Below are 27362 nucleotides of genomic sequence, written 5' to 3'. Positions count from 1 at the left end.
GACGGTGCGCTGCATCTCCGTTAGTGAGTTGGAGTGATCTATGGCCAGGTCCTCGGCCTCCCCCATCCTCTGCTCAATGCTACTGACCCTTTGGTCAGTTTGTTCCAATTTAACAGTGAGTTCCGTCATGCAGGTTCTGAATTCTGATTTGATGTCCGACATGAAGGCCTGGAGGTCCTCCTTGGTTGCGAGCGTCCCTTTGTCCCCGGTCGCCTTCTGAGGTGTAAGTTTAGGGGGGTCTGTTTTCTTTCCTTTTTCCGAAGCCTGTAACATGGTGGAAATGTCAGCCGATTTGGAGGACTTCAATGCTTTGGACATGGCTTCGGAGTGAGGGGGAAGCTGAGGCAAGCGGGGGTGGAGTGGGCCGGAGCGCCCCAGGAGGTTGAGTAGGTAGGAAGAGCCTCCAGGCCCTAAGGAGGCAGAGTAGGTCGCCGCGGTGGAGCGGCCTCACAGTGCGAGGTGGCCACGGATCTCCAGGCGGCCCTCTGCGTTAGAGACCAGGATGCAGTTGGCGGTAGCAGGCTCTCCCCGGCTGGCGAAGAAGGGAAGTGGGCAGGGGCGCCCCAGGAAGGCAAGGGAGGCGTCACGGCCCCACAAGGAGGGGGGTAGCATAGATCCGCGTGGGTTAGCAGGCCACTGGGGGGGGCAGATGTTGCGGGCCCCAGCAGGGGAGACCTCCAAAAGACAGCCGAAGGCAAATGGAGCAAGCGGGGAAAAGAGAGTCCCCAAAGCCCTCGATGCAGGAGAAAGCAGGGCCTGCCACGTCTGTTAGAGGGCAACAGGGCTCACTTGGGTGGCGCACGGTCCCCTCGCGAGGGCCGCGCCATCAGTGGTAGGTGGGGGGGGCCCTTTGCCAGGAGGGCGCACAGCAAGTTCAGCTCCTCGGCTCAGGCTCCTGGGGGCCCGGTGCGTGGATTACGCTGGTGGCGGGCTCACTGAGGCATCGGGCGAGGTCCAGTGGCGGGCAGTATGCTGGGCCCCTGAGCGGGCGGGGGCAGGGGTCGTCAGAGCCCCCCTAAAGCGCGCCGGAGAGGCTCCGATTTCCGATGTCTGCCGCGTGCCGGGGAAGAGGAGTTGGCAGGGTGCCGAAGCGCGGGCTCAGGGGAGTGGCCGCCATCTTGGTTACGGTGCCGGCCGCCAGAGGAGCATTTCTTTCGCCGCGTTTACAGCGATCCTGGGGGCGTTAAGCTTCCAGGTTGCAGGTGATGGTGCTGGGGATGTTCCGCTGCAATAGTATATCGGTGTTCATGGCGGCATAGCAGAAACCAGGAGAAAATAGCTTTTAGCCACGGGCCCATGCAGCGGCCATTAGTGGAGCTGCCTCATCGCTGGCGCTCCAGGTCACACACCCCCGTTTTCTTTTTTTTTAAACTTTTTTTTTGCATACTGAACTAAAAAATATATAAATAATTAAATAAAAAAGCATTCGTCCCCTTTTTTTCGGTCCTTTTGGTTTTGAAAAAAAAGGGCATTCAATCCTTTTTTTTCGATCCTTTGGCTTGACACCCAAAATTACAGAGCTATAGGAAGGGCATTACCCAAAGTATGTCTCAGTGTGGACCCCGTTCATTGACTATGCCAAAAGATACCCTGCAATGGCTGCTAGGCCCCCACTGTTGCAGCACTTTTTTCCTTTTGTGACTTTGTCTTGCGCCCGTGGAGCTGGGGGTATGAGGTTGGTACCACCACCCCCTCTGGAGCCTTTGTTGGATAGGTTATCTACTTGGACTGTTCTTAACAGGCCAGGAATGCAAGTGTTTTCTGATCTGGGGGTGGGAAGAAGGGCACAACTTACACACATTCGTAATGCATTGTTATTCAGCTACCCTGTACTCCGAGGGGTCATTTCCTATATGCATGCAAACTGTACTGTAATCAATGTGGCACATGTTCCTGTACTCACAACATGTTAACTTAAATAAAAGTTGTTTGGAGAAAAAAAACGAACATCTTTGAGTCTGTGTCTCTCTTGATACCATGCCTGTCTCACAACAGATACAATATTGCCACGTGTAACTGATGCACTAGCTCAATTGCTTCCAAGCCAACACACCAAATATGTAAGAAGAAATTGCCTGGCGCTTCCTTTTCTGCCATTCTTGTTATACCTCACGACTTTAGCTAAGTATCGTCATCCTCCATACTGTACCTTTCATTTCATTCATAATGCCTGTTTACCTCTAGATGCAAGGACGACAGGCTCTAGACACAATAGGGAACACCACACACTTTCACAGATAGGCTATATATATACATATATAAATATTACACAGCCACAGTAGTGGGCGTGTAGTTATGGTTAAGTTGCTGTTTCCATAGGAAGAGCACTTTTTGGGCGGCCTATAACTCTGCTCCCCTTGGACGAATCCTCGCCAAACTTTGCAAAGTTTGGTGAGGATTCGTCTAGGGGGGGTTATAGGGGGGGCCCCAAAACGTCTTTTTTTCCCCATAGACATAACAGGAAAAAACTTTGCTCACGCCTACAGCCCAAACTGCAGGACGGATTTTCACCAAATTTGCGGCAGGAGCGGCGCCTTGGTCCCGAAAGCATGCTTTTGTTAATTTGGTGTAAATCCGTCCAGTAGTTTTTTTTTTTTAAAATGACCAAAACATAAAGCAAAATAATTAGTGATATCTATGTCCGCTCCGCGGTCACACTTCCCTGTTCGCTCCGCGGACAAGATACCGATTGGCTAAGGGGCTGGCATCATGACCGCAGACACACGACGTCTCTGCCGATTGACTGCAGTGAGCCGTGTTCTGCGTCAGATTGTTTGGATGCGCCCGACATCTTGGATCCGCCGACAGCGCAGTGGCCACCAGCAGCAACATGCTATTTCGAAAACTAGTTTGCTGTGTCGGAGTGCTTGGGGAGGTTCAGACAGTAAGAGATGGGTGAAAAACTGTATTTGTTCAGGCGGTACGTGTTAATGATGTATTCCCTATGCCCAGTACAGAAAATGAGGGGTCTCATAAGGGTAGTATTTCAGTCCGTGCTGTGCGCAGGCAACTTGAAACTGTTCTAAGGACACGCGTGGTGTTAGCGAACATTGAAATTGAGTACATGCCGTAATTAAATTATTTTTTTTCTATGGGTGTGCTATTCATTTGTACGCCGCCATGGGTGTGACATGCTGCGGTGGTTGTGGCCAGGGCCTAGAGTTTTGGATGCATGGCCGTAGGCCGAAGACCATACTTCCAAGACTGTAGGCCCTGGCCACAACCACCGGAGCATGTCACAGCAATGGATACACCTGTAGTATTGCTTATCGATCAGATGGTTGTGGGGAGTGTGCCGAAGGCCATGCACCCAAGAACAAAGTTATAAGCACTGGAGGTATAAGCCACTGCACACCCATACATTGTAATATCTATGGACATACAGCTAGGAATCTAGCCTCTGGCCACAACCACTGAAGCATACCACACCTATAGATACGCCCGTACTACCGCACATCACTCAGGTAGTTGTGGGGAGGGCCTGCAGTCTTGGGTGCATGGTGGTTGTGGGCAGGTTTCCTGCCACCAAATTCAGACGGTAAAGTGAATGTTGGTGCTCAATGTTTGGCGACCAATGCCTGCGTCTGTGTTGTAATGTTTACAGATTAATATTGTAGTCGGACTGGCGTCCTATGTTTTGAAATCTGAGGCGGCCACCTGGAGTGTTTGATCGAAACAGTGGTTTACACGCCGTATGGGAGTAGCGGTTCTGATGATAGGATGCTCATATGTTGTTGCAAAGTGAGAATGTATTTGCCTTCTGAGTGAAGGTCGGTTGATTTGCTTTTTTGGTTGCGAGCTCAGTAGGCCCACGCATCCAAGTCAATTCATAAGGGGTTATTGTTTTTTCACCTTGAGCGAAAGGGAAACTTTAAAAGCTACGCAAGGAATGAAAGCTTGGAAAAAAAATACTATTTGATAAGGTTATAGTTTCAAAACGCTTGTAAGGAACATGAAATATCAGTTCACGAATATTCTTTGATGCAAACAGTTTGCTGTCTGACTTTGGCAAAAATAATGGAGGCTGTGAAGATGATGTAAGTTTAATTTTGACGACTGTACACTAATTGTGACAATGTAACTGAAGTATTATATTTTTGCGGAGTTGTAATTTTCCTCCAATAACAGAGTGTACATTGCTCGCATTTGCAGGGTAAGACTTGAGTCACCGTTGGTGACCGTTATTTCTTTTTCATTGAAATGTTATGCTTGCCCACATAGCTTTGTGTATCAGTTTGCACGTTCTTTTGGTCTTGAGTAACATTACGACATGTAATTTTTTCTTACTTGTCCATTCATGCTGCCTCCATAACTGAATTACCATCTCACTGTGTAGTTGTCCTTTTTTTTAACCCTTACGGCAAGTGCTGTTTGCATTTGTATGGTGTCATTATATGTACCCATGGTAAACTCTAATATTTCTTTAAAATGTCATGTTTGACCACTTACATTTGTGTAGTATTTTCCACAATCTTTGTGTCTGTTTTTGAAATTTTTCCAAAAGGTATGATATTGACACAGATTTTCTGTTACGTTTTCCGCCTAGCTACATTTTGCCATACTGTGCGTGCCACGGTTTTCAGATGCCGAGTGACGGCTTCTTTCCACGCCAGATGCAATTGCTGGTGACCGGGTGCCTGTCCATTATAATGTTATGGGATGACAGGCCAGGGCCGCTGTGTCCCTACGCTGAACTAGCGACAAGGAGCGACTTAATATCATTTATGGTGGTGTAAAGCAACAGTGATGCCGTCGTGTTGGAAATACCTGTGCAAACAAATAGAGTGCTTCAACAGAAACGCATACTTTGTGTATGCAAAATTAACTGCATGTGTCTCTCCATGAACATTTTCAATGTTGGCCTTAGAGTAATTGCTACAAATTATTTGGAAATGGAATTAGTCCGTTCATCTCTGACAGTTGTTTGTTAAATAAAAGTACTTTCCAAATTCTAAAATGTTACCGTTTTCTTGTAAAATCACGTGTATCATTTCAAAATGTAAAGTACCACGTTATACGTCGCTGTATGTTTATTTACAGGTTCTACGTCATGGTATATACTGTTGCTTTTTCCTTGCTGTCATGGAAAGCGAAGAGGGGCTATGTATGGAACAACCGCCTTTCCTTTCGATGGTGGCCATCTTGAAAAAGGATTTGTTTTTGTAATCCGGCCTGCAGCGGGCCGGGTCATAACCAGAAATCCTATTTTTCCGTAGCATATGTTAATGCTGTGCACATCTATACTATTATTGTCAAATCTTATTGCGTCTATGTTCTTTACTGTGAAAGGTGGTTCTTAACACAACATTTACTTTGTCGAATTTCAGGGGTTTTTTGATTGTACTTTGAACCATGTCACGTTTGTGAATTTTTTTTGTGTGAATTTCACAGGTTTTTAGTAGTGCAACTTAACCATAACGACAAAAAAAACTTTGTTGAGGGGACGTTATGGTTAAGTTGCCCTACCAAAAACCTGTGCACTAAAAAAATCATTTCAACCTCCCCTTTCTGGTTCAAATTAAAACCGAAAAACCCCTGAAATTCGACAGTTATGGTAACCTAAGCCCCCAAGCCTGCTACTGCCCCTGTGCACTGCTACCACTAACACCCAGACCATGAAAGATGTCATCTCAAAAGTCACTGATGACATCACTGACGACATCACATATTTAGTCCCTTTGTTTTCTTTCACTGCCATATATATAAATGTACATTCAGTAAAAAAACTTTGTTGAAGGAATGTTATACTTCACAGCGAAACCAAAAAACACTGCTCATTCCCCCATTATGGTAAGCTAAGCAACCATAACTCGCACCATCTACGCGCATTTCTAAGACTAACTCCCAGGACATCAAAGATGACATCACAAACATCATTGATGACATCACATGTCTGCCTCACTTATTTTTGTGCATTGAAAAATGTAGCCCTGGTGGTTTTATTCACTGACAATCACAATATGAAAATTGAAAAGGTGCTGTATATTTAAACGTTACCCTTGTTGTGTCTTCTTAAAGTACTTTCCTTAGGGTCTGGTCGCAGCTCATGATGCACATGCATGGGGCAATAGCAGGCCTCAAACACACAATTTGTCTACAGGAAGATAAACTTTCTCATGATGCTGTTTCTTTCTTCCTTACTTCAGTTTCCCTGTATGTGCCTCTCATATATATGCATTGGGTCTTCATATGTATTGTTTGTAGTAGCACAACTGCCATGGGTATTTCCCCCCCAGTGCCAAGGCCTTTTTTGATGATTTTGGTATGTGGCCATTCCATGCATTGTAACTTTTTTGTTACATGAGATATCTCGGCCAAATTTGGCTCCTTTTTTTCCCACATGTAGGCGGTCGTGACGCCACCCAGGAATTATTGCCCCTAGGTTGCTGTAGTGGGGTGAGAGAAAATAAGCAAAAAGGGCGAAAATTTGGGTTTTTTCCAAAAAATGCCAATACAATGATGTACAAAGAAGCCTGTGGTTTTCTCCTTGTAAGAGCTAGGAACAAATGGTGTGCTATGCTGAGTTCCCCAATTTCCTGGCTTTCAAGAACCGGTTGAGTGGAAACGAAAAAAAAATACGTTGATGTGGTTATCAACTGTTTTGTGAGAGGTAGGCGATTTTGGCCATTTTTGCCAATTGGACATGCATGGACGGAATGGAAAAAAAGGGTAGGAAAGCCGAATTGGAGGACAGAAAGGCATATGTTTCTGGAAAGTAGACAAAATTTCAAGTTTAGGAAGGTGTGATTTGCATAGGTCAGGCAACAACTAGGTAGGGAAAAATGCCATAGATTGGGGGTAAAGCGCGGAAAATGACCGAAAAAAAAGGTATGTGTTGGACATTGTTGGCTTGGTACGGCAATGGCTTCTATGCATTTTGAGAAAAGCAGTACTCCGCTACATTCCCCCGACTCTTGCAGTTAGGAAAGCACACATTTTTTGTAGTGTTTTACAAAACAAGCAATACCACAAGCCAAACACTGAGCCATGATACACAGGAGTTTTATGCTCATGGCCTGAGCAGACGCAATTAGCATGTGTAAATCGGGAAAACCAGTGTGGTGAGGAACGGCAAGCATCCATTTTTTGAAAGAGCACAGGCAGACCTTTTCAAGGGTAGGTGACTTGTGCAGGTTACAAAAGTGTATGTTATACCTTCCTGCATTCCCACAGGGACGTGTTTCGGTGAGTGGACACAGGGAAATGTCTCTGAAATTGCCTGGAAATGAAGACAATTCTCAGACATTTCGCTCTGGCCACCCACCGAAACACACCGCCAACAACACATGGCCTACCTTCCCGCGTCCCCACACGGTACCTCACATGTGTGGGTGCACCTACCGGGGATGCAAAAGGAAACGGGTAACCCACTGGTAACCCCAAGCCTTTCGCCACTGACCATTTTGTTCATGTGGGCAACCTACAGATTTGGGCCTAGGGTGTCAAAGCCAGCAAGGAAACCAGGGAACCCCATGCATTTCCCAAAAGAGGAGACCCCTGGGAATCCACAGAGGTCTGCCTTGTGCAAATTGCCCCAGTGGTTTTTATTAGCCACAATCCCCGACAAAGTGTGATATTTGGTGGGGAAACAACACAATGTTCACTTTGTCTAGGATTCTGGGTAATACATTCTGGGCCACTTCGGGCAAGTCAGACCTCTGTGCATTCCCACGGTGTCCTCTTTTGGGAAATGCATGGACTTCCCTGTTTTCCTTGCTGGCTTCGACACCCTAGGCCCAAATCTGTAGGTTGCCCACATGAACAAATTGTGCTGTGGCGAAAGGCTTGGGGTTACCAGCGGGTTACCCTTTTCCTTTTGCACCCCCGGTAGGTGCACCCACACATGTGAGGTAACTTTTTCGTCGGGACACCTGTGGGAACGCGAGAAGGTATGACATCTGTTGTTGGCGACGTGTTTCGGTGAGTGGACACAGGGAAATGTCTCTGAAATTGCCTGGAAATGAAGACAATTCTCAGACATTTCGCTCTGGCCACCCACCGAAACACACCGCCAACAACACATGGCCTACCTTCCCGCGTCCCCACACATGTCCTGATGAAAACGGTACCTCACGTGTGGGTGCAACTACCGGGGGCGCAAAAGGAAAAGGGTACCCCACTGTTAACCCCAAGCCTTTCGCCACTGACCATTTTGTTCATGTGGGCAACCTACAGATTTGGGTCTAGGGTGTCGGAGCCAGCAAGGAAAACAGGGAACCCCATACATTTCCCAGAAGAGGACACCCGTGGGAATCCACACATGGCCAAATCGGAGGGGCGGCCCATCTCATGTAGGCCTCCCCAGGGGCAGATAACGGGGGGGCTGTCCTGCACTCCTCCCTGGGCTCAGGCATCCGTTCCTAGGAGCAGATATCTGGTCCCAGGGAGGGCTGCATGACATGGCACCCACTCCATTGTGGCTGGGTGGCGGGGGGGTAAACGCCCCATCCCATTAGAAAATTCCCAGACACTTTGGGGTGCCCCACAGCCCCCCTAAATAGCCTTCCACCATTTTCACTTTTTTCCTTTGGTAACCCAACTCCCTTTGTGCAGAGAGGCAGATTGGTGTGACAGTCTGGCCCTGGGGTGTCCAAACCTTACTGCCCCACCCACTGGGGGGCATGTCCCACAATATTTGGGGGCCCTCTCCCCCCTCACCCCAAATGGGTGGCGGGGGCACCTCATGCAGGCCTCCCTGGGCCTCCTACAAACGGCTGCATGAGGTACATCCCCTCCCTCCAATTTGGGTGGGCGGGGTTAAGGCCCCAAAAAATTGTGGGACAGGCCCCCCAGTCGGTGGAGCAGTAAGGTTTGGGCACTCCGAGGACAGATTGACACACCAATGTGCCCCTCTGTGCCAAGGCAAGTTTAGTAAACAAAGAAAAAAATGAAAAAGGTACACTACACTTTAGGGCGGGCGGAGGGGCACCCTAAACCGCCAGGTCCTTTTCTAATGTAATGGGGATGACCATCTACCCCCCCGCACCAAATGCATCTCATTCAGCCCTCCCTGGGGTCAGATGCCCCTTCCTAGGAGCAGATATCTGCCCCCAGGGAGGGCTACAAGGGGTGCCCCCATTTCCCCTTGGGGTGAGGGGGAGAAGGCCACCCCCCTTTTCTGTAAAATATATCCCTGGTGGCCCCCCCAATCCCACCCAACATTCACTTTCGTTATTTTCATATTTTTTTGTTTGTTTTGCCCCCTTCCCTGGGGGCAGATGATCAGCCATCTGCCCCCGGGGGGGGGGCTAAACTGCAGGCCCCATCCTTTGGGGGGCCTGCACACTAATTCCTGGTGGCCCTCCCCCACCACGCCCCAATTGGATGGGGGCGCCACCTCATGTACTCCTGCCTGGGGGCATAAATCTGCCCCCAGGGAGGGCTACAAGGGGTGGCCCCACCTTTCTACTTGGTGTGGGAGGGGAGGGCCACCACAATTTCATGGGGGCAAAGAAATCCCAGGCCTCCCACCTGCACCCCCCATCCCCATTCTATTTATTTTAATTTTTTATTTATGATCAGCCATCTGCCCCCAGGGTTGTGCACATATGTGCCCCCATGCTTTGGGGGCCGGGGGGGGGGGAAGAGGGCTGCTTACTTGAAGCAGTCCCCCTTCCCCCCAACATCACAAACAAATCCATGGTGGACCAGTGGGTTGCTGGTCACGGATCGAGCGCGTGACCAGCAATGTGTCATATACGTGGTGTCCTTGGAAAGGGGAGAAACTCCCCTTTCCAAGGACACCACTTTTTCCTATATCCCTAGTGGGCCCCAGGGCCCCAGACCCCCACCCACCTCCCCATCCCTCGATTTTTTTTTTCATTTTTTTTATTTTCACCCCTGGGGGCAGTGATCATCTGCCCCCAGGGGTCTTCAGCGCTGTGGCCCCATGCTTTGGGGCCACGGGGGCAAGGGGGCCGCTTACCTAGTAAAGATCTCTATTGATCCAGTGACATTGCTGGCCACGGATTGCACGCCCTGCGCCTGATCCGCAGGCAGCAATGCCACACAATGGGTATCGTTGGAAAGGGGAGAATCTCCCCTTTCCAACGATTCCCTCCTCAATCTCCAGCTTGAAATACACCCGGAAATCGACGCAGAGAAAGAAGGGCTTTTACCTTCTTTCTTCACTGCAGCAGCCGAAAACGGCTGCTGCAGTGATTTTACTTTGTTTCACGGCGACGTGTAACTGAAAGTAATCCAGCCCCCTGGCAGTGAGGGGGACCTCCCCCATAGCCCGGGGGTTGGATTACAGTTTTGTGTGATCCCTGATTTGCAGGGATCACACAAAACAAAGTGCCGAAAAGGACGAGCTATCTTGTCCTTGGCAACAGGGAGGGAATCCCAAGGACGAGATAGCTCGTCCTTGGCACTAATGAGGTTAAGTCATGATTTGTTAGCTAGTTATCACATGTTTAACATTACGCAGTCACCCCTGACATCTTGCTCCCAATATAATACAGAGCACCCCTTGTAGGTAGGGACTTTGCCTCAACATTCTTTTCACATGTAATGTCATCAATGATGTCATCAATGATGTTTGTGATGTCATCTTTGATGTCCTGGGAGTTAGTCTTAGCAATGCGCGTAGATGGTGCGATTTATGGTTGCTTAGCTTACCATAATGGGGGAATGAGCAATGTTTTTTTTGTTTCGCTGTGAAATATAACATTCCTTTAACAAAGTGTTTTTACTGGATGTGTTATATATATATGGCAGGGAAAGAAAACAAGGACTAAACATGTGATGTCATCAGTGACATTTGAGATGACATCTTTCATGGTCTCGGTGTTAGTGGTAGCAGTGCACAGGGGCGGTGGCAGGCTTGGGGGCTTAGGTTACCCCTACTGTTGAATTTCAGGGGTTTTTCAGTTTTAATTTGAACCAGAAAGGGGAGGTTGAAATTATTTTTTTAGTGAACTGCACAGGTTTTTGGTAGGGCAACATAACCATAACGTCCCCTCAACAAAGCTTTTTTTGTAGTGAATTGTACAGGTTTTGGGGAGGGCAACTTAACCATAACGTCCCCTCAACAAAGTTTTTTTTGTAGTGAATTGTACAGGATTTTGGAATGCGAACTTAATCATGAGAGTGTGTCAAAGAAGGTGCTGTGTGGAATGTACACTGTGATGATGTGATTTTGGGAGATATGTAGTATAATGTACGTACTTGATATACATTTAACATAGAACATACAGAACCCCCTCCCTATTGATAATAGAATGGGACGGACTGAGCGCCTGTTTGCGGACGGGGGCGGACAGGATCAACATTACCCAAAGAGGCGGGGGGGTATCTGAAAACGTACTATTGTCTTACACAAAAAGTGTACAACGTAGAAGGACATAAAGATATTGTAAGTAGTAATAAGTAAATATGGAAACCTGAGGATGTGAAACGAAAAGGACACATTTAATAAGCATGTAGAATTAAATGGATGGTACCATTTAAAAAAAAAAAAAAGATGCCTCCATCGTAATCACTTCACAGAAAGTCGGCAGCCTGGAATGACAGTGGACGGACGTAGTAGGAAGAAGGGACATTACATCAAAGAGTGAGTGGAGGCCATTTTTTTGTATGTGTGTTTTATTTTTGGAATGTGGTGCAGAATTAATAATTTCTTTCTGTTCTTTGAACTCAGAAATGGCTAGTACTTTGGAGTGGCTGGAGGAGTATTTTCTGCATGGGGAAATGTCTGAAGACAGCAACAATAATGGTACACATTGCTCTACATATGCAAAATAATGACCAGTATTTTATAGGCATTTAACATATGTATATTATTTTTTAACAGACCAGGAAAGAAAAGAAGAAAGGGCAACAAATGAAACAGAAAAAGATAGGATAAAAAGGATTGAGCAGAAAATGGACATATTGAATGAGAATTTTAAAAGTTTACAGGAGTTTGTGGAGGACTGTGTGAGAGGAAAAGTTTACCATTGCCCCACCTCTACCTGCCCCGCTTCTCCATTCCCTAGTGAACCATCCCCAAACCTTGAAGATGAAAATAGGCGTTTTGACGAAATAGCCATCCCTTCTTCCCCTCACAAATCTTCTCCTCATAACCAGCCTGTGTTGAATCCTAATTCCCCCATATTTGTGTCAGTGTCCGCTTCCCCTGCTATTTCTTTGGACTGAATGTGTGTGTGTGTGTGTGTGTGTGTGTTTGGAATGTTTTTGTACAGTAGTTGTAGTGAAAGAGTGAGTAAAAATGTTTTTTTTTTTAAAAAGGTAAAATGTTCGCGAACCGCGCGTCTGTTCGACCTATCCGTAAGGAATGGAATGTGGGTGCTGTAAAGGCAGTACACCTACCCTTACTAATGTCAAGTAAGATGGACTTGAAGTTTGACCGCACCATCTGTTGAAGTTGTGCGTACATAAACAGAAAGGGGTGTCCTAAGGACATTATACCTCGCTGTACTGCTTGTAAACGAGATGAAACGTGTTCGTAGCACACACCAGATGTCCAGGATGGCTGTAAATAAGCAAAATGAGTGTGTGAAGGACAGTATACCTGTACTTATCGGGCGCAGCCAAAATGGTGCCGTCTGTAGATCAGGCGCGGTGGCCGGCAAGTTCGTAGGCAAACAAAATGGAGTTGTTGACACTGGAACTGTCCGTACAGTGAACATATCATGTATGCACATGCGCAGTACAACCGTAAGTATAGCGAACATCGCGCCTGTCCCCAACTGACCGTCTCACTTGTGTCGCACTTTGAAAATGTTTGAGAAACCGAACACTGTCTGTAGGACACTTGCACGCATGCACACGTTTGGTACTCTGCATTTGCTATCCAGCGGACTCCCATTTCTGGCGCAGATGTGTTCAGGACGTCATCATGTGACCGCACCCACGCTGAGCGTGTGGACTAATTTGCGCAGTTTGTGTGCTTCCGCAACAGTCTAAAAGAAATTGTAGACACAAGGCAAAGTATTGTAGAGTGTAAAAATATAATTTCACATATCCCAGACACTAGCTGACCTTAGGACTTGATGTGTAAAATTATTGTGCCGCTTTGCAGTGAAGAAGACGGTCACGAGGCACACCCCTCCACCCCTACAAATGGCTACACCCCCGAGCGCATCTTCATTCTCCTTCTAGCTATAGCAGATTGAGGTGTACTGCCTTTACTGCTGTAGTGACCAAAAGGAAACTAATCGGTATGGCTTCCATGGCTGCTGTTGGTTCATTAGCCTCTGCACCACCCCCAAACCCACCACCACCACCACCACCACCTCCCCAAGAGCCTGCAGAGAGATATATGGGTGAGGATGTAGAGAGCAAGGAAGAAGAGGAGGAACGGAATGAAGTGGAGGAACTCAGCAATAGGAGCACTCGGTGGGAGTCGTGGGTGAGGCGGTTGTTTTCCGTTTATGGGAACGTACCAAAAGCACGTGTGAACCAGGTGAAGTGTAACCAGTGCGAGGTGGTGCTGAGTCGCGGGAGAGTCGGTTCGTACAGCTTTGGTACGACAACCATGAAGCGACACCTCACTTCGTTCCAAACTGCGGATATTCTCAAGGTGGTGCCATGTGAAGAGGGCAGTCGCTTGAGTTCCTCCACAGCATCCTCAGTGTCCGATCCTCCCACCACAAGAGACAGTCCTGTGGGGGAGCGCCCCCCTCCAGCTGCCTCATAAGCCATTCGCAATGCTGTTAACCCTTACCTGTCAAAGGTGACAATAGTGTGTAATTATTGTGACGCAGTACTCTGCAGGGGGGAGAGTTTTCGAAGTGCTTTTGAGGCTACGGTCGCAGAGCACCAGAAGATCTGCTTCTTACCTAAATAAAGCTCACCCTATATCTTTCTCTGTTCACTTGCCCTTTCTTATCCCCGTGGCTGGTGTCCCTTCCTTACCCTCCTTTGGCCTCTTCTCCTAGTGTGTCGTGTGCTGTGAAGCAATAAAAATTACCGCAAAGGCTCTTTTCAGAGCGTCCTTTCTCAGTTTAAAGATAGAACTATGAAGTGACGGTCGTAGACCCCGCGGAGTGGTGGAAAAGTTTGCGGACAGTCGTAGGGGAAAAAAGGGAGGGTGCAAGCAGAGCAAACACAATGAAGTGGACGCTGGGAGTAAGTGGTGGCTCTGAAAAGAGCCTTTCGGTGGTGTGTTGTGTGGGTCAAAAACTGTGGATTGGAGAAAATGTATTGTCAGATAGGTTAGTGTGAATTCAAAAGAGGTCGCAATGCATTTTGTACATTGCGAAGAAAAATCTGATTGCCAGCATATGTGAGGTGGACTCCATCTCTGCGGAAAATGAAAGAGCTGCGAAACAAAATGTTTTCATTGTGGAAGGAGGACATGCCAACATCTCTTAAAAAGGCACAAACAGCCTTATTCACATTGCGTCTCGCTTTCTCCATTTGTGGACCAAAAGCAAAAGAACACAGCCATATTTGTCTTTGTGCAATACGGGAAAAAAGCATGTGACAATTTGGAAACATGTCCATGATCTTCGCAAGTCCTTCCTTCATTGCAAATTGCAAAGAAATTCCAGAGACATGGCCCAAATTGTTTCCTCCGCAGTGATTGATAAGTATATCTGGAGGTCGCTCTGTCAGTAAAGTAACACAGAGAGGTACCAAGTCCAGCCACCTCATGCCACACACGCCATGCCAGTGCACCTCCACATGAGGAAATCCGAGATCTGCAGATAAACTGCAGCTTTATGCATGCACCTTCAACCAATGTATCCATGAGTCTCCCAAAATCCAGATAATCTGTTTTCGAGCATGGAAAGCATTGGCTGTGTGGTGTCCTGTCAGGGAGAAGACGGTATTACTAAAGTGCGCCGTTCAGAACACACCTACTGAACTTTATGGACCAATCCCTAGCTCCGTTCATTCTCATTTGCATGCATCTCCACCCCTGAATCCCAGTTGGTGATACGCGCTGGCTGCGAAGTACCGCCATGTTCGCGGTCATGTATGGGATCGGAGCGTGACGAGGGTACAGACATCTGTTATTTTATTTATTTTTTGTAATTTTTTGTCCTTGCTTTACTCCTACAACCATTACAGAACCTTCTCTAAAGCAAGCCTTACGTTCCAAAAGAACATTGCATTTCCCAAAGAAGATAGCGCAACACCATCTGCTTCGAAATAATCCGCATTGCTTGAAGCAATGTTATCGTGGCTGAAGAAAAACATACCAGCTCGTATCATGAATGCACGCATGCCGCGATTGATGATGCACCTCCTAATACTTTGGTCTGGACAGAAAACAGAATTGTTTTCCCATTTTATTCTAGGCAGCAAAGCAGAAAAAATTACTTTCGTTGTTGGGAAGATGGTCATGAGTGCTTCAACCAACTGTGCCAAATCGGCCAACAAAATACGTGAACTTCACGTATCCCAAATGGGATGCACCGTAGTGCAAAACTAACTCATGAGGAGTGGTCATTGTACGCATGTCTCTGCAAACTTGCAGAATTGCTGCAGCATTGCCATCAGTGTCATCGAAATGGTGTGCCACATGCCTACTCTCGGCATAGTGTTGTAATCCAGGCACAAAAATGTCTCCAATCATCAAAACCCTGGCCATCTGCACATCTGCCATCTTCACTGTATGCACCGTCTTTCCACACAAAAGAGTAATGTGAACATCTGATTGGCTGATGCCTACAGTCCCCTTTCCATGCAGGATTTGCTGTAGAAACCCATATGTGACACGCCCTACCTGTGGACAAGCGTTGCTTACGTGCGGCACGTAACTCTTACCCAGTCATTCCACCCTTTCCACAGCGGTAGCAAGTAGAGTCCCTCATTGGACACAACTAAGCAGTCACACAACCATCCACCAATCACATTGAACATCGCTAATTCTAACTCCGTCATCAACATTGCGCACTTCAAAATTACTGTTGATGATTGTGAATGGAAGTTGCATATCATTGCAAAGAACCTACTTCATAAGCTACTGTGCAAGTATTGTGAATTTCTACGTACAGCTCCATGCATGCGCACATTCATAAGTATAGAATACAGGTATGTATATTGTAATCAGAGAACATGTGCAACCCTTATGATTTAATTAAGACAAATTAATGGTGCTAAATGTGCATAGGCAATACATACCAACGTTCCCCCTTTTAAGTGCAAGATGTCTGATTTATCATTGACAAACCGCACAACTGCTTACTGTCTTCCGCATAACCTATACATACGTTGCAAGCATGCCTATTTAGGGCGGAACTCAATTTTGTATGTGAAAATGTCGGAGTTGTGTACTGTGTACGGGCTACAGTAATGCTACTTGCAATGTAATCGTATGAGAAAAGTAAGCGCTCCCGTTTGCTGTGGTGACATCTCCCTCTGAGGGTCGCCCGATTTTCCAGCATCGTGCTTTTAATTTGCAAGTAGACCTTTTTTCCCCATTTACTACTGTGCCCTATCGCTTACAAACCTCTCCCCTATACATAGTACACCGTGTAAAAAACAAGGCATTTCCATAAACTTAAAATTGTTAGCAATTTTGAAGGACTTTCAAGTACCATATTGCAAATACCATGGAATAGACTGCACAGAGTGAAGTGAAATGCACACATGCACTGGGTTGAAATATGAAAGTAGAATGCTGTGACGAAAGAAGCAAAATTAATGTGTGCAGTATCATCACTGATGTAAACACACTAAGTAATTGATTTTGTTTTTTTGCACCGCAGTGAAGATTACTCTCCTGAGAATCAACAGCATCTACACTGCAGGCGACATACCCGAAGAAACCTGGTTATTTTGCGAAAAAATGTAAGTACAGTACTAGCTTTATATTGTAACTACTCATCAAAGAGGCTGTGTGGGTTATTTGTTTATTTTGGGATCCAAAGCAAACATTGATTTCGAAGGGATTGTGTCCTCCGACGTATTCCTTATCTTAGATATCTCTTTCCAGCTTTGCTAGCCTCGGAAATTTTTTCTCTCTAGAGGGCGCTGCGCGTCGACGTCCGCCGAGTCGATGTCCCTCGACAGCCGCCGTGTCGACGTCATCCTGCCTATAAAGGCCGCGCGCAGCGTCCGTTGCTCAGTTCCGTTTTTCCGCGCTTACTCAGTGCCTCGGAATATCGTTGCTCAGTTTCGTAGAGAATTATTCAATTTTCCTCGAGATATTCGATCCATACTCGATGGCTTCCTCGTCTGAACCGACGACCCCTTGGTCCGGCTTTAAAAAATGCAGAGACTGTGGAAAAAAGATGTCGCTGACGGACCCTCACAGGGTCTGTCTGTGGTGTTTGGGAGCTGAACACCATTGTTCGAAGTGCGAGGACTGTATGTCCATGACAGCTAAGGCCCTGAAGGAGCGTAGGGGGAAGCTGGAAAAAGATAAGACTTCTAAAGCTTCTTCTTCCTCGACGAAGTCGAGACATTCGTCTCCTCGTCACCACTCGCACTCCAGGTCTCGAAGCGGGTCCCATCACTCTTTGAGATCGGAGCACTCGAAAAGGAGACGCCGAAGATCCCCTTCTTCGTCCTCCTCTTCGTCTGTTTCACCTAAAATAATCCCTTGCCCCACGAAACATAGTTCCCGGGCTGAATGGGAGGAATTCCGAAAAAATATGATGAGTGTCTTCGAGAAAGCGGCCTCGACCCCCTCGAAGACTGCCGAGAGCGATGCTCTGGTCGAAAGACCCGAAGGTCCAAAACGCCGCGAGTCGCAGCACCCGGCGAAGGAAGCTTCTTGAGCGCGTCACGAACCCTCGAATAAAGCAAAGACCTCGAATCCTTCTTCGAAGGTTACGTCGATGCCGTCGACGAAGGTTCCGTCAACGCCGAGGTCGGTGTCTTCGACGCCGTTGTCGAAGGGACCTTCGACACACGGGTCTGTCGACTCGACGCCATCCTCAACACCGGCGTCGACGCCAAGGAAAGTCACGGTTGCGGCGCACCCAGTGGCTATTCCCAGGTCTTCAATGACGATGTCGTCGAGATTGTCGACATCCTCAAGCAGAATTCCAATTCTATCGAGGACCTCGAGGCCTCCACCTTTGTTTTCGACGCCACGTTCGAAGCCTTCGAGGTCGGCGTCGACGACATCGACGTTTCCGAGGCCGATTACAACAAGTTTGGCACACTCTGCCTTGGAGATGGGTTTCACACCCTTTGTGAGTTCAGACCAATTGAGAACAATGTCCTCAATTATGGAAGAGGGAGAACTGTCTGACCAAGAAGAGACATTTGAGTTGCAGGGATCTGCAACCCCAGTTCAAGAGGAGTTCTCCTCAGAGGAACACAGATTAAAGGAACTCCATGATTCCTTACATGAGGCAAGTGGTTTAGACACTTCCCCAGAGGTGGAGTTCGCTAGGCCAGACCCGGGGGAGCATGCTGAAACCCCTTATAGAGCCTTATTGGCCAGGATCACAGAATTTATGGGGTGGTCAACACCTTCACAGGCTTTCCAACAGGATGACCTCACGGATATTCTTGATAAAGGTCCACAGGAGGATCCTGTAATACCTTTTCATAAAGCTCTTCAAAGAAAAATCATGACGAACCGGGAAATCCCAGATGTCGTCCCGGCAGTAAATAAAAAACTGTCTACTAAATACAGGGATAAAAAATACGATGCTATGGCTAAGAAAGTCTTTTCGGCATGTAGCATGGCATTAAAATCTATTAATGCTACTTGCACCCTTTAGCCATACACTTTGGGAGTGTGCTTCTACAGCGGCTGACTGCATCCTGGAGGGAGAAGAAAGGGAGGCGTTCCTAAATATCATAAAGGACGGTAAAGACGCTATGTGCGAATCCCTCCAGACGGGCATTGATTCTGCTGACAGTATCAGCAGAGCAATGGCGGCAAGTACAACAACCAGGAGATTTGCTTGGTTGAGAAAGTCTGGTTTTGCCCCAGATGTGCAAGCCAGGCTCTTGAACATGCAATTTGATGGCTCTTCTTTGTTTGGGAAAAAGGCGGATGACAGTTTAGAAAAACTGCAAACATCAAAGGCAGCAGCAAAATCCCTAGGCGCTGCAATCCGTCAGACACCTTTTCGTCCCACAGGAACCTCTGCGAGAGGCAAGTCCTTTGGCTTCTACTCCGCATTCGGAAGAGGTAGAGGATGACCGGCTCAAAGCGGACAAAGAAGAACTACCCGAGGTGGACGGGGTAGATATTCAAAAGCCGCAGCAACAGCAGGTGCCTCTTTACCATCGGCATCTGCATCAGCCGCCCCAAAACCACTCTGAGGACTTCCCTCACAAGACACCTGTAGGAGGCAGGTTAACTCAACATCTGGCGGAATGGCAGGCTATCACGTCAGATGCTTGGGCATTGGAGACAGTTGCACAAGGTTACTGCCTGCCTCTCCTACGCATACCTCAGAGTCATCCACCGGGGATCAGCCCTCAAAGAGCTCCAGATCCGCTCCTCTTGCAGGAAATTTTAGACCTGCTAGAGAAAGGTGCCATAGAACCGGTACCTGTAGCGGAGAGGAACAAGGGCTGGTACTCCCCTTACTTTCTCATACCAAAGAAAGACGGAGGACTGAGACCCATCTTGGACTTGCGAGAATTGAACAAATTCCTCAGGAAAGACAAATTCAAGATGGTAACTCTTTCTCAGATCCTTCAGGCCCTTCAGTTCCAGGACTAGTTGGTATCTCTGGACCTTCAGGACGCTTATTTCCATGTGCCAATCCATCTCAAACACAGGAAATACCTGAGGTTCGCAATTGGCAACTCTCATTATCAATTTCGAGTGCTGCCATTTGGGCTGACCTCTGCCCCGAGGGTCTTCACCAAGTTAATGTCGGTAGTGGCTGCAAGTCTAAGGAGGGAAGGGATTCACGTCTACCCCTACCTGGACGATTGGTTGACCAGAGCTGTATCTTTGGAACAAGCTCAGATCCAGCTAGATCATGTTTGCCACTCCCTTCACAGACTGGGCTTCTCCCTCAATTTAAAGAAGTCACAAATGATACCATCGCAGAGACTCCAGTTCATCAGAGCAATCCTGGACACTTCCCTGGGAAAAGCCTCGCCACCAGAGGTGAAGGCTCAAGATATTCTACAGATGGTCACCAAGTTTCAAAATGCCCAACGTCTCCCAGCCTTCGACTTTTTGATGTTGCTAGGCCTCATGGCATCCTGCATTTTCCTAGTGCCAGAGGCTCGCCTGAGAATGAGATCTCTCCAGTGGGCACTGAGAACTCAGTGGTCACAATTCTCAGGGAGAATGACAGATCTTCTTCAGGTTCCCGACAGGGTGGCTCGAGACCTTCAGTGGTGGGCCTGTCAGGAGAACATTCTGAAAGGAGAGCAGTTTTGGCAACCCTGGCCGGAGTAGTCACGGATGCCTCACTCACGGGGTGGGGAGCCCACGCCAACGACTTGACCATCAGCGGTCGTTGGTCTCCATGGGAGTCCAGACTACATATCAACCTGTTAGAGCTGAGGGCCATCAGACTTGCGCTGAAGGCTTTTCTGCCATCTGTACAAGGAAAGAATGTCCTGATAATGACGGACAACACAGTGGCCATGCATTACTTCAACAAAAGAGGAGGCGTAGGATCACTACCTCTGTGCAGAGAGGCGATGCAGCTCTGGTTTTGGGCAATCCAAGAAGGAATCTCTCTATCGGCAGTTCACCTAGCCGGAGAGAGGAACTTGACAGCGGACGCTCTGAGCAGGCAGAGCACAGTCTCCCACGCGTGGGAACTAGCTCAGGAAGTCCTTCAAGAGATCTTCGCCCTTTGGGGAACCCCTCAGGTGGATCTGTTCGCCACCAGTGTCAACAGGAAGTGCGATCTGTTCTGTTCAAGGGAATTTCCCCCGAGAGGAGCTCTGGGAGACGCGTTCATAGTGGACTGGGAGTTTCCACTCCTGTATGCGTTTCCACCAGTCCCTGTCATTCCTCAAATGATCAGGAGGTTGAGAAGATTCCGGAAAACCATGATCCTAATTGCCCCGGATTGGGCCAGGAGAAAATGGTACCCGGACCTTCTAGACTTGTCCATCTGCCCTCCAATTCGACTTCCACACAGAGAGAATCTGCTCTCACAGAAGGGAGGTCAGGTTCTCCATCCAGACATCAAAACCTTCACGCTTGGCTTCTGAAAGGCTGAGGTGCAAGGATTGGGACCTCCCTGATGACGTTATGGAGGTGTTGCTTTCGGCAAGAAGGCCAGCAACAAAATCTTTATACCGCTGCCGTTGGAACAGATTTTGCAGCTGGGTAGGGAAAAGAATATCGATCCCTTTTCATGTGGTACACCAATGGTTTTGTCCTTCCTACTTTATTTAGCTAATTCAGGCCTTCAAGTTGGCACCATCAAGGGCTATCTTGCAGCGCTATCCATCTTTAAGCGCACTTCGGAAGAACCATCCTATTTCAAGTTACCCTTGGTAATACAGTTTCTAAAGGGGTTAACTAACGTTTATCCCCAAGACCATTCCAGGTTCCCCTATGGGATTTAAATTTAGTCCTAATTTTCCTGATGGGCACACCTTTCGAACCACTCCACTCTTGTTCGTTAAGATTTCTTACCCTTAAGACTGTTTTATTAGTAGCACTTACATCTGCTAGAAGGGTGAGCGAGTTACAAGCTCTTTCTTGTAAACCCCCTCATACAATCTTTCACAAAGACAAAGTTGTTCTGCAAGTGAAGCCTAATTTCCTCCCAAAGGTGGTTTCTGAATTTCATATCACACAGAAGATTACCCTTCCATCTTTCTATCCTCCTCCCCATCCGGGGAAAGAGGAAGAGAGGTTACACAGGCTGGACCCAAGAAGGGCTTTAAGTTTTTACATTAGTAGACTGGCTTAGATAAGACAAGCAGACCAGCTGTTTGTAGGCTACGCAGGTCACAAGCTGGGGCTACCGATAACTAAGCAGACCATTTCCAGATGGATCATTTTAGCCATTTTGGAATGTTATAAACTGGCAGGAAAAGAGCCCCCTCAAAATCTTAGGGCTCATTCGACCAGAGGTATCGCAGCTTCATCGGCCCTCAAAAGAGGAGTGCCGGTTAGAGACATATGTGCGGCTGCCACATGGTCGTCCGTCCATACCTTTACACGGTTTTACAACTTGGATTCCTCCTCCAGTCAGGAAACTAGGTTTGGATGGGCATTATTGCACTCTATTCATCAATAAGAGGAAGCATGAAGTCAGTACTCCCACCTCCAATAACAGAATACTGCTATGGGAGCCTATCTAAGATAAGGAATACGTCGGAGGACACAATCCCTTCGAAGAACAAGTTACATCTTACCTTGTAACGTTCTTTCGATGGGATGTTCCTCCGATGTATTCCTTATCGACCCTCCCATCCATCCCCGCAGTACTACTTCCCTTGTTGTTGCAGTTTACGCTCCTTCAGGGTGATTAGTCTAGTCCAGAAAGAATTATTGTGGGCTACAAAACGGAACTGAGCAACGGACGCTGCGCGCGCCCTTTATAGGCAGGATGACGTCGATACGGCGGCTGTCGAGGGACATCGACTCGGCGGATGTCGACGCGCAGCGCCCTCTAGAGAGAAAACATTTCCGAGGCCAGCAAAGCTGGAAAGAGATATCTAAGATAAGGAATACGTCGGAGGAACATCCCATCGAAAGAACGTTACAAGGTAAGAAGTAACTTGTTCTTCTAAACCATTCTACCTACAAATATCCATTTATTGAATAAAGAATAACAGGCTGAATGGCTCACAAATCCCTGTGTTTTGGAACTCAAATAACATACCTAATCCTTAGAAGATTAGATTTAGAAAAGAAGTTGCTGTTGCAAGTTTATGGCATTTCATTAATAATGGTTTTCGTCCAAGTAGGCCACTTTGTACTCTCATCTGAAGCACATTGTAGAAGTATAGAAACAATAAAGTAGCCTTACCAAATCATTGCAAGAGTCCAATGCACATCGACGCACCATGACAAAGACCTTCCCCATCAGACTCATGCACACATGCACACAGCACACAGACATTGGACAACAGACCAAAGTATACCTTTTTTTTTTCAACAGACACCAAAGAATGCCTACCAAAAAGCAACTCTGTAGAAAGGAACGCAAAAGTAGAGCAAATAAAAATAAAAGTGCCCAATGTAAGCATCCACCTGTGTAGAGTTTGTAGAGAATGTTGGAACAAACCTGCTAATGTAGATGGTTAGCAAAACAAAGGAAGTCTCAACTACCGGAACTTTACCTCCTCCATCAAAATGTGTCACAAAACACAAGAATGTTGTCAAAAAAACTACCAGTACAGCTAACAATGCTCCTAATAATCCTGATAGTGTAACAAGAACGCATAGTAAAAAAAGTATTTTATCAAAAATGTTTAGTCACAGAGTCCTTCAGAATCTACTAAGAGGTCCGAAATCATCCTCACCCCTTAAAACCTACCGTAGAAAGTTAATCCTACAAGGTCTTGTGGACAGTGCAATCCTTCTCAAAACGAAGTTGTTTATATTAGTGTTAAATAGGATGAAAGCACTAACAAAACTAAGTACTAAACTCCAAAAGAAACTGAGCAATAAACAGAATGTGAACAAAAATAATTTCTTACATGTTTGTGGTCATAAATGGAGTCACACAACAACCACAGAACCATATTTTAATAAAGAAGCATACAAACAAAATCAAATAAACACAATTGCCTTCCATAGCAGTGGACGAGGGTATGAGAAAATCAATACTACCATCATGGAACAAGAAACGCTGCTTACAAATGTATTCCCTGAAAACTCAGAATTACCTCTCGATTCAGCAGAACCACACCGTGCAGTATACAAATGGCCGTGCACATTAATGTGTACTATTCCAAACAAAGCGTTCAAATCTGTACGTCAGTTCCTTAATCAATATGTAAAAGGTAAAGAAAAAAGTAAAATGAAAGTGCTGCAAAATGTGGCTATTTGTCCAGTGCGGAAATACACAGGACTAAAAAGACATTCATTAGCCTGCATTTCTGGGCCTATTTGCAAAAGTACTGTCCATGATATCAAAAGGATATCAATACATCTTTCCAATGTAAGAAATCTAGTGTATAAAATATACTATGCAAAAAGTCCAGCTTCAGAATTAGGCAACTTAAATACCGCTCTTCTGCATGGTACACCCAAATACTTACAAGAAGAAATTGAACGTATTCAGAGAAAGTATTTTGGAAGTGAGAGCCACTTACAAAATGCAACAGTTTTAGAACATAGTAGCAACAATTCTGAACATAGCAACCTTCTATTACACACATACAGAAAAGAAATAGTAAAATTTAAAAGGTCATCGGCTAAAGTACCAAAGCATGTGTGTGTGTGTTGCCGCATAACGTTTTACAAAAGGAACACAAAAAATGTGGACATAGCATACAAAATAGAAGACAATGAAGATTCTAAATGGTTTGAGTTAGCTCTCTACCTTTTAGCAGAATACAAATATGAACTAACTGAACGCCTAATATGTTGCAGTTACTGTACTACAAAATTAGACAACAACCACACTCCTTCACGTGCTATAACAAATAATTTGGAATTGTTCCTACTACCAAAAATCCTGCAACAACTCAATTTGTATGAGAGCATCATAATTCAAACAGTTCACCCATTTCAAGCAATTATACTCCTTCATCCAAAAACAGCAAAATTACCTCCCTCTGAATTGGTGAAAGGCATTCATGGCAAAGTATTTTTATTTGCCATTAGATCTAACTGAAAATGTACACACTCTAGGAGTGCAACGTTCAATAGAGCATTCTTTAATAGCCTTGGTAAATGGTGTACCAACAAAAGACAAAACAAATTGGCAACAACTGGTGGATTTACATAAAGTTAGACAAGCATTGCAATATCTAAAAGACAATAACGAGTACTACAAGGAAATAAATATTGAAGAAAGCTTAAGGGGAAACAACTGAAATAATTCAAGAACCATCAGAAACTGGACAGTTCGAACTTCTGGATCCTGCTACAATATCCACTCTTTTGGACCAGTACACAATTCATTCATTGCATTCCAATGAAAGCATAAATCTGGTACCCACTTTCAAAATATGTCAGCTACGCAGTTAATACAAAAAGTACAGGAAAAAGATGAGGTTTTACAATCAAATATAACAACTTTGTTTGCAAACATGCGTGGTACAAAGGAATACTGGTTCCGACGGCACAGAGACGTGCGTTGTATGATCAGAAACAAACCTAGGACCACCGACTTGGTTTGTTACGCTAAGTTGTGCCGAATATGCATGGGAAGATTTACATGAGTTCCTACGCATAGCAAACAGCAACAAAAACAACATAGATATATTAATACCTGGAGAACTTTGCTCTCTAGATCCAGTTAATGTGTCAAGATATTTCCATCATCGTTTCATTGCCATGCTACACTTTATTTGCAATGAAACTGTTCCTCCCCTTGGAGAAGTGCAGCACTTCTTTAGGAGAAACGAATATCAAGCGAGAGGAGCACCACATATTCACATGCTGTTATGGATCAAAGGTGCACCAGAATTTGGTCACAACAGTGACAGCACTGTTTTGCAGTTTATCTAAAAATATGTCACTTGTGAAATCCCTTGTCAACAGACACATAGTGAGCTGCATGGGCAGATTTTACAATTTCAAAGACACAAATGTGGCAAATATTGTCGCAGCAAATATAAAAGCAAAGGTACTGCTTTGGTTTCCCTAGACCAGTTACAGAAACAGGTGAAGTAAACAACTTCATGTCTTCAGCTCGACATAGTGTTAAAGGTAAATCACCTAAGAACACGTATTACATAAAAAGAAGGAAAGAATCAAAATATATCAATGATTACAATGCAATCATTGCCCTCTTATGGAATGCAAACATAGATGTGCAGTACATTGCAGACAATTCCACTTCTGTTGCACGATATGTTACAGCCTACTTAACAAAAGCAGAAAGAAACAGAGATTCAAGACCTATGGGATGACCTAGCATCAGACAAAACATTATCACAGAAATTGTACAGCCTAGGCATACAAATGCTCTCTCATAGAGAATGTGGCGCCTATGAAGCAGCAGATCGTTTAACCGGTACTGCTTTGTATGGACAATCAGACAACATAGTATGGCTCAGTCTTGGTCCTACAAAATCTAGAAAAAGAGTGCTAAAATCATATGAGGACATAGAAACAATTGCTAGAAATGATCCCAACAGCCAAGACATTCTGAAAAACAATTTACTGGACACATACTATCCAAACAGGAGTAGCACTCTGGAAAGCATGTGTCTATACCACATAGCTCAAAACTTTGCATACAAAAATAATGTAAAACCCAATTAAAGTAAACGTAGATATAGAGTGACCGATTGTGAAGGGAGCTTAGTGAAACTAACCAAACGAAGCTTAATTAATCATGTAAAATTGTCATTAAAAAGTCCTCAACAGAAAGAACTATATTACATGTCTCTGTTACAACTTTTCAAACCATGGAGAAAAGAGGAAGACATACTAGATAACTATGACTGCTATGAAGATGCTTTCAAAGCAAATGAAAGCACTATCACCGATGTGAACTTTACGCAGTACAAAACAATGTTACACAATGAGCAGCAACAGGAAGAAGAACTTCAGGCTCAACTAGGTAAGGACTCTTCCGACAGTTGTCAACCTTCTGTAACAGGAAGTCAAGAACCACTAGGACAACCACTAATAGCAAACAAGGCTGAAATAGCTACGGCAGAAGTAGAAAACACCATGTATCAGTATCAAGAAGATACAGAAGACTTAACTGTACAACAAGCAAAACTTAACAACGATCAGCGCACCATTTTTGAAGACGTAACAAAACAAATTGTACATGGTGTACAACACGAAAATAAAGAATGTACCTGCCAAAATTACAAACCTATACTGCTGTACATCAGTGGTGAAGCTGGGTCAGGGAGAACATTCTTAATCAAAATCATTAGCGAGTTCCTTCAACAATTGACAAACAACAAACTGTCAGCTGTTGTAACGGCCCCACAGGTCTAGCTGTCTACAACATAGGCGGTGTCACTTTACACCGATTACTACTGCTTCCAGTAGAGCATCAAAATAAATTAGACTACTACAAACTTTCTGCAGAAGCTGCAATGGAATTACGCAGAGTATTGAAACAAATGAAAATGCTACTAATAGATGTAGTGAGAATGGTCTCCAACCTAATGTTGGCTTTGATTCATCTCAGATTGCAAGTACTTAAAAGTAACAACAAAGAACTCTTTGCAGGGAAACACATTATCGTTTTCAGAGATCTTCTACAATTGACACCAGTGAAAGATGAACCGATTTTTAAAACCTTAGGCCACAAACTATGCCGGAAAACTGTTGGTAGCATAGGTGATATTAACCTTTGGCAACATTTCCAATATAGAGAATTAACTGAGAACATGCAGCAATCTGCAGATCTCACTTATGC

The 27362-nt window shown here is 45.7% G+C and overlaps 1 protein-coding gene across 4 annotated transcripts in view; it reads left to right on the top strand.

Moving 5' to 3' along the window:
- HERPUD2 (HERPUD family member 2) overlaps nucleotides 1-27362 on the top strand; it is a 1113814-nt gene that overhangs the window by 641457 nt on the left and 444995 nt on the right. The window lies entirely within an intron of this gene.

Source organism: Ambystoma mexicanum, chromosome 5p (assembly GCF_040938575.1).
Source record: "Ambystoma mexicanum isolate Mex_15411 chromosome 5p, UKY_AmexF1_1, whole genome shotgun sequence".
Lineage (NCBI taxonomy): Eukaryota > Metazoa > Chordata > Amphibia > Caudata > Ambystomatidae > Ambystoma > Ambystoma mexicanum.
This window is presented reverse-complemented; position numbering and strand designations above follow the sequence as displayed.